Raw genomic sequence first — 14904 nt, 5'->3', positions numbered from 1 at the left:
GGGGGCAGCGGGGGAGGCGGCGGGAGCGGGGAGAGCGGCGGGTCCGGCCGCGGGGTGTCCCCGCTTTGGGCCTGGCGAGGCCGCGGCGGGGCGGGCGGAGCGGGGCAGGGGCCGGCGCAGGGTCCGGCGGGGTCCGGGCGGGGGCGGCGGGGACGCGCCGGGCGCTCCCGGAGCCCGGGCGGGCAGCGAGGGGGAGGCGGCTTCGCTCCGGCCCCGGCCCCGGCTCCGGCTCCAGCCTCCGGCCCCGTCCTGCCCCGTCCCGTCCCATCCGCGGCTGGACATCCATCTTGTGCGGCCGGGCGGGGGTGGCTGGCCCTGGGCGAGCCTCGGGAAAAATGACCGGGATCCCGGTGGTGTCCGGGGCAGTCGGGTGTGTGCGGGGCGTCCCGGGCTCGCTGCACCCCGCCGTGTCCGGGGGGGCTTTGCGGTGCCGGCCCCCGGGACCACCGGAGGTAAAGGGGGCAGAGAGGATGGAGGGTACCCAGGGTGGGCTGAGACAGGGGGATGGCAGGACAAGGGACAGGCTTCACCAGCCCCCTCGCTTCTCCACCCCGGATGGGCGGCAGGAGGTTTGGGCAGGTGGGACAAGCCAAGGGGGCAGCCCCTCGTGAGCCATGTGGAGTGATGCGCTGGTTCATCCTCATCCTTTGGGTCCGTCCTCATCCTCCTGGCCCACCCTCGTCATCCTGGCCCACCCTCGTCATCCTGACCCACCCTCATCCTCCCAGCCCGAGGACCAGTTGTCTCAGACCACATCAGCTCCAGGAAGGTTTCTTTGCACTTCCTTCGGTCGCTTTAAAGAGAAACTGTTCTCTGCTTAGGGAAACTTTGGTGTTTTAGATACTTCTCGTTAATTGGTGCCTTCGCTTGCGATATTTGAGGTGCAGTACGTGTGGTTTTGGTGCGAGGATTCCTGCGAAGCTTTCTCAGCAGGAGGGTTGGGGTTTGGACACACCAATTTTGACCAACACGGAGCTGGAATCAGCGCCTGGGTTTTGCTTTGCTCACTGGTTGGAAAGAGCTGCAAACAGGAAGGGCAAATCATGAATACTCTGGGGTTGGTTTTTTTTTCCTTTCGGTAGCTTAACAGGGGAGATAATATTTCTTAAAATAGTTGTTTGACTTGAAAACGCCTGTCTGCCTTTGGAGTATTGTATCAGCACTCTGTCATTTCTGTGGCTGTTGTGATTCTCTCTGAGTAGCTGTGTTGCTCCACGTAAAGAGACAGCAGATTATTTGAAGAGTTGAGTTGAGGGAAGCGGCTGCTCAGTTGACAGTGCCTGTCTGCCGTGAAATGTGTCACTGCTGGGATTGGTGTCGTTGCTTTTTTCTTGCTGGAGTGGTGTGTCAGTAACTCCCACTGGTGTAGCAGCATTAAAACAGGGTTTTGATGTGGGAATTTGTGAGACTTTCAGGAAGTAACGGATGGAGCTTGGAGAAACCGAAAGTGGTGCATTAGCAAAGCTCTGTGCCTTCAACGAGAAGTTATCTCCAAAATCAGCCAACTTGAAGGGAAGTTTCAGATGGCACATTCTTACTTTGGTGCTCTCTGCAACTTTTTGAATTCATAGAAGCGATGTATCTCACCAAGTATGAAATGCTGTCTGATTATTCTGACATCATTATCACGTTGCTATAGTGACTTCATTACGCTGGGAATGCCGTGTTCACATCCTGTTGCTATGGAAGAAAAAAAAATCAGCGCGATAAATAAAAACATTTAACGTTCTGTTCATCGCCGCAGCAGGAAAAAAGGCATCGATTTATTGACGCGGGCGAAGACCGGCAACATATTCCAACGGCAGCTCTTCGTGCCAAGTTAGAAACTGGGAAATCGTCACTTGGGAGCTCTCGGCAGATTGTCCCTTCCCTCCCTGTGTTGTGGCAGGTAGCAGAAGTTGTGAAATCCTGGTTTTGGAGCGGAGGGTGACAGCGGGCGTGCGTCGTTCTCCAAGGTGGAGCCGGCAGGAAGTGCCGCGCTCGCTGCTAAAAATAATCTGTTTTCGTGCGCGGCGTTCACCACGCCGGGTCTGTGTGTGCAGCCAGATCATCCACACACACCGAGTTATCCTCAAAAGCAGATATTTCTTACGGCCTTTGGGAAGGTGTGAGGCACCCAGCGGGGTGTAGGGGTCCGGTGAAGGGACCGCGGTGACGTTTCGAGGCCCAGCGGTGTCAGAGCGCGGAGTTGTCACTCTGAGGGAGCTGAGCAGTGTCTGCCATCACGTGTCCTGGCTCTGGCGTGGCCGTTTTTAGGGTAAGTAGCTTTGCTGGAGGTTCTGAGAGGATCTGTGTGCCAAAAGGGCTGAATTACCAGCGCAGCATAAGTCCGGTGACACGTTAATGCTTTTATTTGGAGACTCGTGTTTACACAGCGTAGCAAAACAGTTTATATTTGAAACCATAAGCTGCAAATATACAGACATAGGTTATTAGTGATGCGTTTCGTGGCTGTTCATCCAGTCTGAGGGCTGTTCTTAAAAAAAACCTGAAAAGTAATTAAATAGCAGGAGTGTAACATGTGGACGTACTCGAACATAAAAGTTTTAATTGTGTATTGAATCATCGTCTTGGGCATAAACAACTCTAGACTTTGTTTGTGCTGTATATTGCAGTGTTTTTTTCTTGTGCTGTGCACGTGCACAGTGTACTCAGTGGCACTTTGAACTTGTGCTTAGCATTTAGGGAACAGATTGCTTCTGTGCAACTTCACAGGCTTCAAAAAATCATCCTGAAGAGGAATGTTAATATTCTGAGAACAGGAACGTGTTATCTGTTTTCCTAGAATAAAAGGAAGTGGCTCTTTTGAACATAATGCAAGTTCTAATCTTCAGTCTTTATATTTGAAATGATTTTTACTTGTAGTTGTTTGAAATTCAGAATTGTCCTTGGTCTGGTGTTACTTTCAAGCCTTCAGAAATCAGCTCGACTGGCTCTGGCTGTGCATCCTTATGGAGACTTTTGGTTTTTAGGATAATATGTGAGACTTCTTTTTTTGTCACTTTGTTTTGCTTTCTGAAGAGCCACATTAATGTTGAACATCAGTCAGATTGTAACTTTGTGTATTTAATTCTGCAGAAGGAGATTCAATAGAGACACAACTTTTAAAACTCAGTCAAGTCCTGGGGTTGTATTTGGATTTTTTTTGGCCTTGATTTGGGGTGGGTTTTGGGTTAGTTTTTCGAAGAGGTAGTGAGGATGGTGGTCAAAGTACAACCTGAATTCATTTTATGCTGTGCTCTGAAATAGTTATTGATTTGCTTTTACTCTTTCATTCAATAGTTAATGGGAAATTAAACAGAATAGTAATGGAAGCATCTTCTTAAAAGGGTGCTAACAAATCCCAGGGACAAAATTTCACTTAGACATTTTGTGTTTGCACTTTGCAAAAACTTCTGCTGCTGGAAACATGACACCTAATGGCAGAGATAAGTAAGGATGCCCTAAAGTTTTCTGAAAGAAAAGTTAATCTTGGTGAACTGTTCTGTTTGGTCCAGTCAGTCTTTCTCAGGTGCTAAAACTTGGGTGAGGTGTTTTGGTTTGTTTGCTGCAGTACTGAAGTGTGGTGGCAGCCAGGATTTATTTGTGTTCCTAGACTGCTCTCTGGGTAGAAGTTAATGTCCTGAAAAGTTCACCTCCCAAACAGGTTTCTCCTTGGATTATATCCTTCATCGGAAGCACGGAAAGGATAAAGGAGGACTTGGCTTTTTGTTCCTGCAGCACAGGTTGGATCAACACTAGAGCTGTGTCACCTCATGGCTGTTACTCAGCAGACTCAAAATACAATGTGCTTCCTCCTGCTGGGATTGCAAATGTCCTGGAATATTGTTAGAGAATCCCAGACCACTATCCCAGGTTGCTCCAAGCTCCTTCCAGCCTGGCCTTGGACACTTCCAGGGATGGGGCAGCCACAGCTTCTCTGGGCAACCTGTGCCAGGGCCTCACCACTCTCTCAGGGAAGGATTTCATCCTAATATCCAATATAAACCTTCTCCCTGTCAGTGTGAAGCCATTCCCCTTGTCCTGTCACTCCAGGCCCCTGTAAATAGTCTCTCTCCACCTTTCTGTAGGATCCCTTCAGGCACTAGAAGGTAGAATCCAGTGTTTCAGTTAATGGAAATGGTGAAATAGAGCTTAAAGGTATGAAGATAAATTTATTCCAATCCTCCATACACAGGTGATAGGTGGCCAAGGAGAGAGGCACAATTTTTGTGGGGAAAACATGTCCCAGAATGTTTGGGCTCTGCAGTTAGAACTCGTAGTAGGTTTACTCACCCTCTGCAGCTGCACCCTGAGATGAGTAAGGCAGGTCATGGATTGAACTCCTTTTTCTCACTTTTTTTTTTCCCATTTTTATTCAACAAGAACCCAGCAGGAGACCAAGTGATCCAGTTTGGTGTCTCCAGCACTAATATTAGAATGAAAAAAACACCTGTGTTGGTTAAATCAAGAGCTGTTGAACTGTTACAGCAGAAGAGAAAGGCTTAAAATAAGTGTGAAGATGATACACTTTCATTAATGGCTTCTGTGTAAGAAGGATATTAAAAAAAATTACCTAATGCACTTTTTATATATAAATATGTTGAAATAGAAATAACCTTGATTAGCCTGAATATACACCTCACATTACATGTTGAAAAAATAGCATCCAGGCATATGACAGGAATTCTGTATTTCAGTGTGGCTTTTAGTTGTCTTCCCTAAAAGTCCTGTACTGCCTATGAAAGTTATTGCAGGAAGGAGAACTTATATTTTTATATTCTTTGATAGCTCAACCCAAATGTAGTTTAAATTTGTGTTTGAGACAAGTCTGTGCTCTAAATAACTGAGGATGTTGTGGCCTGGATTTAGTTTGATGACCAGTTTTGCTCTGAAGTGGCCCCTTCTCTGTTGTTTCACTACCTGTATTTATGTCCAACTTCCTCCTTAAGATTTCTTGATTTATATTTCTTGATTTATATGTAAACAAACTCTCCAGAATGCATGGTTTCTTTTGATTTATAAAATATATACAAGATTTTAAATGCTGGCTTTTTTGGCCATACCTTGCTTTCTAAGGTTGCTGTTTAGCAAGTGGACCTGGTGTTCAACACAGCATTTATTCCAATAACGTAAGATTTTTAGGAGAAACCTTGTTATAGTACATAAAAAATGATGTTTTGGTTGTATTTTATGGAGTATCACCAGGATTGAAAGCACCTACAAGGTTAAATGGCTTTAATGTGAGCTCTGAGGCTCCAGCCGAGTGTGCTTGGAGTTGATTTGCTTTTGCTCAGGTATCAGAGCATCCTCCAAGGCCAGAGTGGGTTTGCTGGGGGTGACAGTCCTGGGAGGGCAGAGTAGGTAACTTGGGTTTCTGTAGGTTAAGGGTTCCATGAGCTAAAAAAAGAGGAGATTTTTTTCAAATGATACGTGGTGAGATGTGGCTGCCCAGGGATCTGTGTCATCAGAGAGACACAGAACTGAACTGGGCGAGGTCTTGAGTGACTGGTCTGACTTCAAAGCCCCATTTGGAGCAGGGGGTTGTAGCAGAGGCCTTTGGAGTTCCACCTCAGTGTGAATGACCCTCTGTTTCCTGGGATTTGCGTGGAATGGTTGTGCTGTGTGGGAGAGCGGGCGGGATGCAGGGGAAGCTCAGGGAAGGCAGAGCTGCAGGCTGTGGTTTCATGGTCACACCCCCCAGTGTCCCCTTTGCCCTCATCCTTGCACTGTAGATGCTGAGGCAGCTCAGGGAGCTCAGCAAGCTGAGAACTGAGCTCATCCCAAAAATACAGACGTAATTTTCAACCCGCTCAGCTCTTGCTCTGACTCACCGTGCGGTCGTGGAGGTACCACTGCTGATGGAGGGAAGGAGCTGAGAGCAAGAAACTGCAGTTCCTGAGCATGTCTTGACTCAGGGCAGCGTCCTTTGCTCTGGTGTAGAGTAGGGGCAACGTGGTGGCTCAGCTTTGCCTGTGACAACTGGAAAGAACATGACCTGTGGCTTGTTCAGGGTGGTGGATAAATAGGTGCCTGTTTGCTCTGTGTCCTCGGTGGTAACAGGTTGTTATTGGCAAGAACCAGCCTGCATTTATGGGAGTTACATCAAGCTGCCTTTCTGTTGCAACAAATTGAGGGTCTTCACTGCTTGTTTTTCAGCTGGCTTTGCTTGTTGCTGTTGTTGTTGGCTGTTGACGTGCTCTATGAGCTGGTTTGACATGTCTGACTGAAACCCTTCGGAGCTAAATGGCTCATTACTAGAAGCTTCCTGTTCTTTCCTGTGATAGCATAATTTTGTTAATTAATGCCTGTTTTCTGAGCTCCTTTCTGCAGACAGGGGGGTGCAGGGGGAGCTGTAGAGACCCAGTGACAGCAGAGCATCATCAGGACACACATGTACCTGTTCAGCTGTTGGTGTTTCTGCTGGAGCACTTTGGGGCCGAACCTCTGATGCCATTTTTCTCCCAGGTTTGCTATGAAACAAGTTCTGATCTGCAAAGGGACAGAAACTGGTTACTGAGAGATCACTTCTTCCCTTGCAAATACTGCAATAATTAAGGTTGTCTCAAGTAATCCATTTAACGATATTAAAATGAGGCGGCCGTGGGAAGGAGGGAGGAGCCACTGGGTGTTACATCCCTGGTCAGAAATGCCGTGTTTCAACTTAAATTGCATTGATGTGCTGTGGGAAGATCCTCTGAGGGGTGTGTGTGTGGAGGGGGGAAGGAACAGGACACCAGAAACCACCCCTCTTCTGGAACACCAATCATTTTGGGGTTTGTAACTTCCATACTGGCAGGTTGCACTCACAGCCCTGTAGCAGCCAGTGCTTCCAGTTAAAAAGGAGAGCTTTAAAACTCTGTGTTTCTGTCTCTGCCGTGGCAGCAGAGCCACAGGGCTCTTTCTCACCGTTGCCAGCTGCTGAAGCAGGTCGGGTGGCCCTGCCTGAATCTCAGTGTGGCCACATGAAGACGGTGTTTTGATGTTTTGATGTGTGTTCCTGCTCCTGCTGTGAGTGGTCCAGCAGGTATTGGGTGCTGGCTGTTGGGAAAGACCTGCTATACCTGAACAGGCACTTCCCCAGTGCAGCTGCAGTGGCTTGACCTGAACTCAGGAGGAGGCATGGATTGGATTTTTTTTTTTGGATTGAGAAATCCAAATGCTGACAAAAGCAGAGTCGGCGTGTTCTGAAACCTGCTGGTTGTTTGCTTTTGATGAACAAAATGATCTGTCTGGGGGGAAAGTCTGACCCTCCACAGGGCTTTTGTAGCAGGGAAGAAACAGGTAACAGAACAAACAGCAAAAAAAAAAAGTCCATGGCTGCAGGTGGTGCCTTGGCTTTCTCACCCATTTCACTTTGTTTGACTTAAAATCTGGGGAGCCAATAGTCCTGTGGAGCAGGTGGCCTGAGTCATTATGGTCTGTTATTTATTTTGAATATTGATAAGCTGGAAAATATTTCAATCCAGCTGGGGCACTGAAGCAAGAGGTCTGGATATGCCCACAGCGGTGGCTGAAACAGATCTTTATTAATAATTAAATGTGGCAATCAAAAATACACCAGTGACGAGCAGGGTGAGCCTTTCTGTAATAGGTGTTAGAAATGACTGCAAAAAAACCTGCTTTTTGGAAATAACACTGCAACAAGCACCGTGCTTGTCAATGGGTTGTGTTGCATAACTGCTGCTTGCTGGAGCGTTACAGAAAAACAGACACTTGAATTTCACTTGTCAGTGGCTACAACTGCAAATTCGAGGCTGGCTGGAATGTTTGAGGGTTTGGGGTTATTTTGGTGGGGTTTTTTTAGTTGGAATATTTGTTGGATTTGATGATGTCGTGTTCTGCAGTGTTCTAATACCAAAAAAATTTGAACTTGTCATGTTTAAATCAGGGTTATTGCGTGTGAAGTCATGGCAGGGAAAGCTGCCCTGTGAAGGATCTGAGCATCTCTGGCTGCAGCTGGGGCTGGGAGTGCTCCCTGCTTCACTTGGTCCAAGTGGAAAATCTGTATGGAATCAGGCATTTCTCACATTTTTATCAGGAAATAGACCTCTGGAAGGCCTGGAGAATGTGGGAGGAGCAGTTCAGCTGGATGTATGGGTTGCAGTGCCTTTTATGTTGTATTTTTATGTAATATTCTTTTCTCTCATGCAAATAAACTCGAAGTTGTAGGGAGGGGCTGCTGAGAAGAGGAAAACTTTCATTACAGACAGCTGACATGCAGAATAATATCTTTTTATGTGCCACTCACCACGTGGTAGTTGGAAGTAACTCATAGTTCACTGGGTAAGGCTGTTTCTGGTGCAATTCTCTGTTTTTTGGGTAAGAGTCTCATTCCAGCACATCTTGCTTTACCCTGGGATTTGATGTCAGTCCTGTGCTGGGTAACAGTGATTGAGTATCAAGCCTGAAGAGCAGAAATCTTGGTGGATTTATCAAATAAATAACAGCTGAAGATAAATTTAGCCAATTGTTGCTTTCTACTCTTTTAGAACAGTAATTGTAGTTGAAAATTACATTAAGATTAAAGATACAGACTGAAGCAGTTCCAGGCAGCCTTTGTCATGAAATATTTATGCATTTAGGGCTTTTAACTCATCAGATCACTTATAAAGTCATAGAGATTACAGTACTGTTATGGCTTTGCCTTGTTTTGTGAATACACTCCATTGGCATATTGATCACTAGAACACAGTCAAATCTAGAGCAAAGCTTTTTCAGGAATCTCATTTGAAACGACCAAACAGATGTTTTAATGCTCCAGGGCACTTTCCTCAGTGGTGTGATTCCGAGAAAGTGTGCTTTATTCTCTATTTTCAGTACTTTGTAGCCTCTGTTAAATGAACTGTTTGCTCTAAACCCTTGTCATAAACACAATATCGAGTCCAAATCCATTTAGCACCAAAGCAAACTTGAGCTGGATGATGGGGTGGCTCAGCAGGTGTCAGAAGAACTAAGTTATGTCTCTAGAGCTGAGATGCAGGAGCTTCTTTTGTTGTCCTTTACATGCCAAGTTCAGATCCACTGCATTTTTATGGGCAGGAGTTAAAATATATTTAGGAACTTTTTTTAAACCAGTGGTGATGGTTCCCCTGATGAGCTCAAGGGTTTGGCTGATGTTGTATTTGTAGATTGCTGTAGAAAGAACAGTTGACTGGGAGTTTCTATTTGGGTGGGAAGGTGTCCTCCCCAACAGGGAAAGCAGAGAAATTGTGGGTGATGGCAATTAACACTCAGATTAATTGTGGTGTGTTCTCAGGTCTTGCTCAGAGTGCAGAACCAGCTGTCTCCAGGCCATGTGTTTAAAAAATACACATACTAATATGGGAGAGATTTTTGTTTTTCCTATTGCCCCGTGTCTTGTCATTTCAAAGACACATTCTAAAAATAAGGCCTTTTTTTTTTGTTCCTGTTTGGATGCTGTTGGTGAGGTGGAGGGGAAGGACTGGCTGATGCCAGTGCTGCTCATCTTGAAGGATGTGTCCTCCCTTCCGTGAGAGTCAAACACAGCTCTGGGAGCAGGAGCCCAACTGCCCCTGGGTTTTGTTTTTGTTGCTGTTTAAAGCCAGCTCTATAATAATCTATTTTGGTTGTAATCAAGCTTGACCTATAAATACTGAAATGGCTCATATAAAACTGATTAAACCATCAGAGCTATTTCCTGTAGTGCCACCTTTTGTTTTCCATAAAGGAAATTCCAAGATGAATTGGCCAAGTAGTTTTGCCCTTTTGAGCAGGTTCAGGAGGATTAAAAAAACTTCAGAGAACCCCCCCCAGTGCAGAGGCCAGATCTGCCAGTGGTTTGGTTATAACACTCCTGGCCTCATAGTTCTCACTTCAGCACTGGAGTGTTAATCACATATTTCAATATTCCTTCAGTTAAAACCTTCCCACAGAAGAAAGTTTCACTTTTCTTATAAAAGAAAACTCAGTTTCCACCCCCTTCTGCCCCCTCAGGAGGCAGCACTAAGGGGCTGAGCTAAATACTGGAGGATCAAGCACCACATTAAACAACTTAATTGCTTTATGAAAGGTAATGAAACTGTTACTTTTGCCTCTATTTTAAGCTAATTCTGTGCTTTTACTGCTATTCAGGCTCCTATCAAGCCTTAAAATCTGCCGTGAAACCCTTTCAAGAGGTGCAGTTGTACCTCACACATCCGTTGTTAACTGTGTTTAAGCCCTCATTACATGGATACTCGTTGCTCTAGGGGTTTTATTTAAACTGATAAACAAATGCAGTATTAATAAGTGGCCATATGGTCAGTGGGGCTTTTCATTCAAAAAAAAATGGTTGTTAAAAGAGGCGTTTAATTAGCGGCGGTTGCGTGGGAACGGTCGGGCTTTGGTTGCTCGTGGCTCTCACACACACAAACACTCACCAGGCATTGGAAACCTCAGGGCTGCAAATGCAAACCTGACCTTTAGATCAGTCCCCGTGGCCAAATCCAGTGTGTGCACACTGGTTGTTGCAGCTTTGCCAGGAAGATTTAAAGAATCTTAATATTTTCGGGAATTTGTAAATTAAGTCTCCTGGAAAGCTGGGAAGTGGCCCCTGCTGACAGACAGTGTGGGTGTAGAGGCTTGATGTTGGTCTTGGAATTTATCACTGGTGGGTAGAAATCATAGAATCACAGAATGGTTTGGGTTGGAAGGATCTTAAAGCTCATCTCCTTCCACCTCCTGCCATGGGCAGGGACACCTTCCACTAGCCCAGGTTGCTCCAAGCCCCATCCAACCTGGCCTTGGACACTTCCAGGGATGGGGCAGCCACAGCTTCTCTGGGCAACCTCAGGGCCTCCCCACCCTCACAGGGAAGGATTTCTTCCCAATATCCAGTTTGCTCAGTTATTTAGAGCATGGTGTTCATAACACCAATGTTGTGGGTTCAATCCCTGCACGGACCATTCACTTAAGAGTTGGACTTGATGGTCCTTGTGGATCCCTCTCAGTTTGAAATACACTGAAAGGGCAGTTGAAACCTCTACAGCTTGAGAAATTTCAAAGAACCCTTTACTCAGGGGGAAGCTTGTCTTGTTCTCTCCATCAAAGATTCGATGCTGGAGACCAAATAAAGGCAAACTGGGCTTTATGACCAGTGTCTGGGCACTATTACTGCAGAAATAAAATAATTCAAGTGCCAAGCTGAAATGGCAGTGACAAGCTACCCTACCTCATGTCACTTATTTACTCTTAATTATATAAACCAGGAAGAATAGTGAAGAACGTTGCCAAGCTACTATCAGCACAACAAATTGTTCTTAGCGAGTATAATGGAGTTGGGCTTTTGCTATGACTGAGCCTCCTCGAGTCTATCTGGAATTTAAACCATATTGTGAAAGGTCAGAATATTTTTCACACTAAAGAAAATGGAGAAAGCAAAAAAACCCAACTTTATAGGACTTAGAAGTCAGTGGCAAGTTGGGGTGTGGGGATAAACAACAGATGGAGGAAGTCCCATAAACGGCTGCTGTGTTTAATGGTGATGCCTTTTAACATTTACATGTTTAGCTGATGAGGAAGGGGGAAAGGAAGTATTTTTTTCTTTTTTTTTTTTCTTCCAAAAGAAGCTGTTGAGAACTCCTGACTGGAGTTCTGAAATACTCAAGTGGGTCTGGATGAGAAGACGAGAAATGGTCGAGCGCGACCGTGGTGTTGCTTGGGAGGACCTGCGACCACACAGTGCTTCCTATAAGCTGTTTTATTTATATACATGTGTATATATATATATAAATTACTGAGAAGAGACTCTTTTCCCCTCAATCTGCCCACTTTATGGCTGGCTGTCCTGTTTGCAGCTCAGTGCTCATTAGTATGAAGTTTGCAGCAGTGCCGCAGTCGGTCCGGAGGGGCGGCTGCCAACTCCACCAGTGACGTGGAGGGCTGTTCTAATTTGGGGATGCAGTGTGTGTTGGCCTTTGAGTTTTGCTGCTGGCTTCCTTTCCCCTCTCTTTGTCTGCCTGGCACATGGCCCTAGCAACTTTCTGCAAGTGCAGACCAATAGGACAAAACATAAATTAGCCGTTTCAGCACGGCAAGGTTTGGCTGCCCAGAGCCCTTGTTCCCTTGCCTGGAGAGCTTCTACAGCAAAGCAATTCCCAATGAATAATTAGGCAGTCACTTCCATGGAAGTGAACATTATGTTGTTTAAAATTGCAGGTTCAGCGTGAGGCTGATTGCACAAAAGATTACAGGCTGAGCAGGATCAATCTCGGTGTGTTTGTGCCTGAAATGACTATTTCAAATGACAGAATTATTGCTGTTTTCCAAGAAGTTTGTTCCTCTGCCTTGTTTGTGTGGGCTGCAGTTAATTTGCTCAAAGCTCCAGCTCAGCACAACAGTGGAGTCGGAAGGACTCTGTCGCTGGAGGACTTTACTCTTCGCCCAGGCTTTTTATGGCCTTGGCCCTGGATCAGGAACCTTCCCAGGCCAGCCTAGAACATGGGAATGAGGCAGAAACGGGGGATTTGGATGTGGCTCAGAGGAGCACATGGCAGGGGCTTGAGTTTTTGGGAAGGGGTGCAAGGTTTGAAGGCTGGTGTCTTGCCTTTTCTGGTTAAACACTTCAGATAACACCCCTGACCAATGTGGTTGTTCATTTGTGTTCTCAGATACCTGTTTGTTTATTTGGCTTGTCACCAGCTTTATTTTTTGCGTGGGTGCTTCTTGCTGTGTCTTTTTGGGGTTTATTTGCTCCCTCAAAAACAAAACAAAAAAATCTATTTACTTAAATTACTGATTAGTTGGATAAAGTATGTTGTTAAAATCACAGGATAACAGAATCCCAGAATGATTTGGATTGGAAGGAATCTTAAAGCTCATCTCACTCCACCTCCTGCCATGGGAAGGGCCACCTTCCCCTGTTCCAGGTTCCTCCAAGCCCTGTCCAACCTGGACACTTGGACACTTGCAGGGATGGGGAGTCCACAACCCAGAGACACAAATGTGGCTGCCTTCTTGTTGTAAGTTTATGAATTATTGGTGAAAGTTCTCTTTCAGAAATATTAAAATATTGTTAAACTTTACACAGTCCTGGTGAATTCAGTTCATAGTGCTTTTTAGCACAGTAGTGGTTCAGGACTCGATGCAATTCCCAAGACTTGTTGTAGGGAATTGGAACTTAGTTAAGAGTTTCTTTAGTTCTTCAGTGTTCTTCAAGATAAGTCCCTGATCCCAAATACCTGATTTCTAGTGCTGAAGCTGCTGACCTATATGATAGTTTGGTTAGGTTGTGTGAATTCCTGCCTGGAACCAAAATATTTTCTTTGTTTTTACAAGAAATAACTCAAGTTTTGTCCTGCACTGACAAATAAATAATAATAAATAAATAATAAAAAATAAATAAGAATAAAAGCTTCTAAACCAAGAGGGATGGGATACGTGTCCGAGCATCAGGAATGCTCTGCAGTGGGGTCATGACTCATCCTACCCCAGCCTTGTGAGTACAGTTAATTACACATTTGTTGCCTTGATTGGTATTTGATTTGATGCTGAAAGCAGTCAGTGGAAATGATAATGATTTTACTGTTGAAATTAAAAAATTGAGGCAGAGATTCCTGTCACAGTGTATAAAATATGATGTTTCCTCTTATGTAACATTAATATATAAAACACAATTACTTTGGTGTCAGATACTGCAGTGATAATGAGTAATAAAATAAATGCAGTGTTTGGGAATGGAAGTTTGTCAAATTGTGCTTTAAAGTCACATTGAAGTCCTGCTTTCTGCTTAGTCTGGTCTTTTTGTCTTTTTATTTTCCTCTTCCCTCTCATTTTTCTGGTGTTGGTGATCTCAGGAAAGGCAGAGGAAGTTTTCCATGTACCCTAAAGCCAGGGAGTTTGACTGCCTTGGGGAAGCGAGTCCATGGCAGTGATTCTTATCAATTAACTACATTCCCTGCTAATTAACAGGGTCATCTATGGCAGTGCTTGCCTTGCTGCTTTTTAGGGGAGGTGTCTGCTAATTAATTGTGGGATTTCCAAACACCCTTTCATTTGGGATCCACCATTGCTGCTCCCAGTGTGTGTCTGTCGCTCTCGTGTAACAGTTGTGTAATTGCTGACAGCTTTGATGAATATTAGGGAAGTATTTTATGTGCTTTTGACTTCGTTGAGTAATTTAATATCTAAGAACAGGGTGTAGAACAAATCAGGGAGCAGGTGGTGAGTGGAGCTGTTGTTGGGCCGTGCTGGAACTGGTGGAAGCCAAGGTTGAGAGCCCTGGCCTTGTGTTTCCAGCCTTCTCTGCTGGATCATTCTCTTTGTTTGTTTGGATTTTCCTTTATTGTGGAGGGAATCTGTCAGTTGAAGTGTGATTTTGGTGGCTGTAAATCTTCCCTTTGCAGAAGTGCTGGATTTGGGTTTGTTTTGCCAACACGGCTCTGAGTAATGAAGGGATTTTGGTGGAGTATTGAGCAATGTTTAGTTGACACTTTTAAAAAAAGAAAATCCAGCCCTTTCCATGGCCTAGTTTATACTGACTGAAAAAAACTGGCACGGAGAACATTTACAAGTTGAAAATTAAACAGGTTTGTTTATAGTAGCCACGATCCAGTATTTAACTGCCAGGATAAAAATAACCAGGACATGTGGCTGCAACATCCCAAGAATCTGCCTCTCAGCTGGGAAATGGGATGGGCACGGCCACAGGGGTGGCACAGCATGCCCAGGGTGCTGGAGTTCACACAGACATCTGTGCTTCTCTCCCAAATCTGCGAAATCCTGATGGCACATTTCCCCCTGGAAACGTTCAGACTTCTGGTTTCCGCTGGTGAAAAATCAGAAAATGGGAGGTGGGGGTGATGAGCAAGCAAGGAGTTACTCTCCTCTCTCTTCCTTAAAGCCAGGTGAGTGGTCCTCGCTCCCTGCCCCTCTCTCCTCTATCCCAGGGACACCTTTCCCTGTCTCTCTGTATCCCAGTGCATC

At 45.4% G+C, this 14904-nt stretch overlaps 1 protein-coding gene across 2 annotated transcripts in view; it reads left to right on the top strand.

Annotated features, from left to right (window-relative positions):
• Window positions 1-1762: 1762 nt before the first annotated feature.
• Window positions 1763-14904, top strand: part of RAP1A (RAP1A, member of RAS oncogene family) — a 36278-nt gene continuing 23136 nt past the window's right edge. Inside the window, exon 1 of one of the 2 annotated variants that reach the window (XM_027695249.1) lies at window positions 1763-1888. The gene's annotated coding sequence lies outside the window, so the exon portion shown is untranslated. Of the gene's footprint in view, window positions 1889-13117; window positions 13129-14904 lie in introns of those variants that run through there. The other variant, XM_027695250.1, reaches the window with a different exon arrangement.

Source organism: Neopelma chrysocephalum, unplaced genomic scaffold (assembly GCF_003984885.1).
Source record: "Neopelma chrysocephalum unplaced genomic scaffold, ASM398488v2 Primary Assembly neopelma1_100, whole genome shotgun sequence".
Lineage (NCBI taxonomy): Eukaryota > Metazoa > Chordata > Aves > Passeriformes > Pipridae > Neopelma > Neopelma chrysocephalum.
This window is presented reverse-complemented; position numbering and strand designations above follow the sequence as displayed.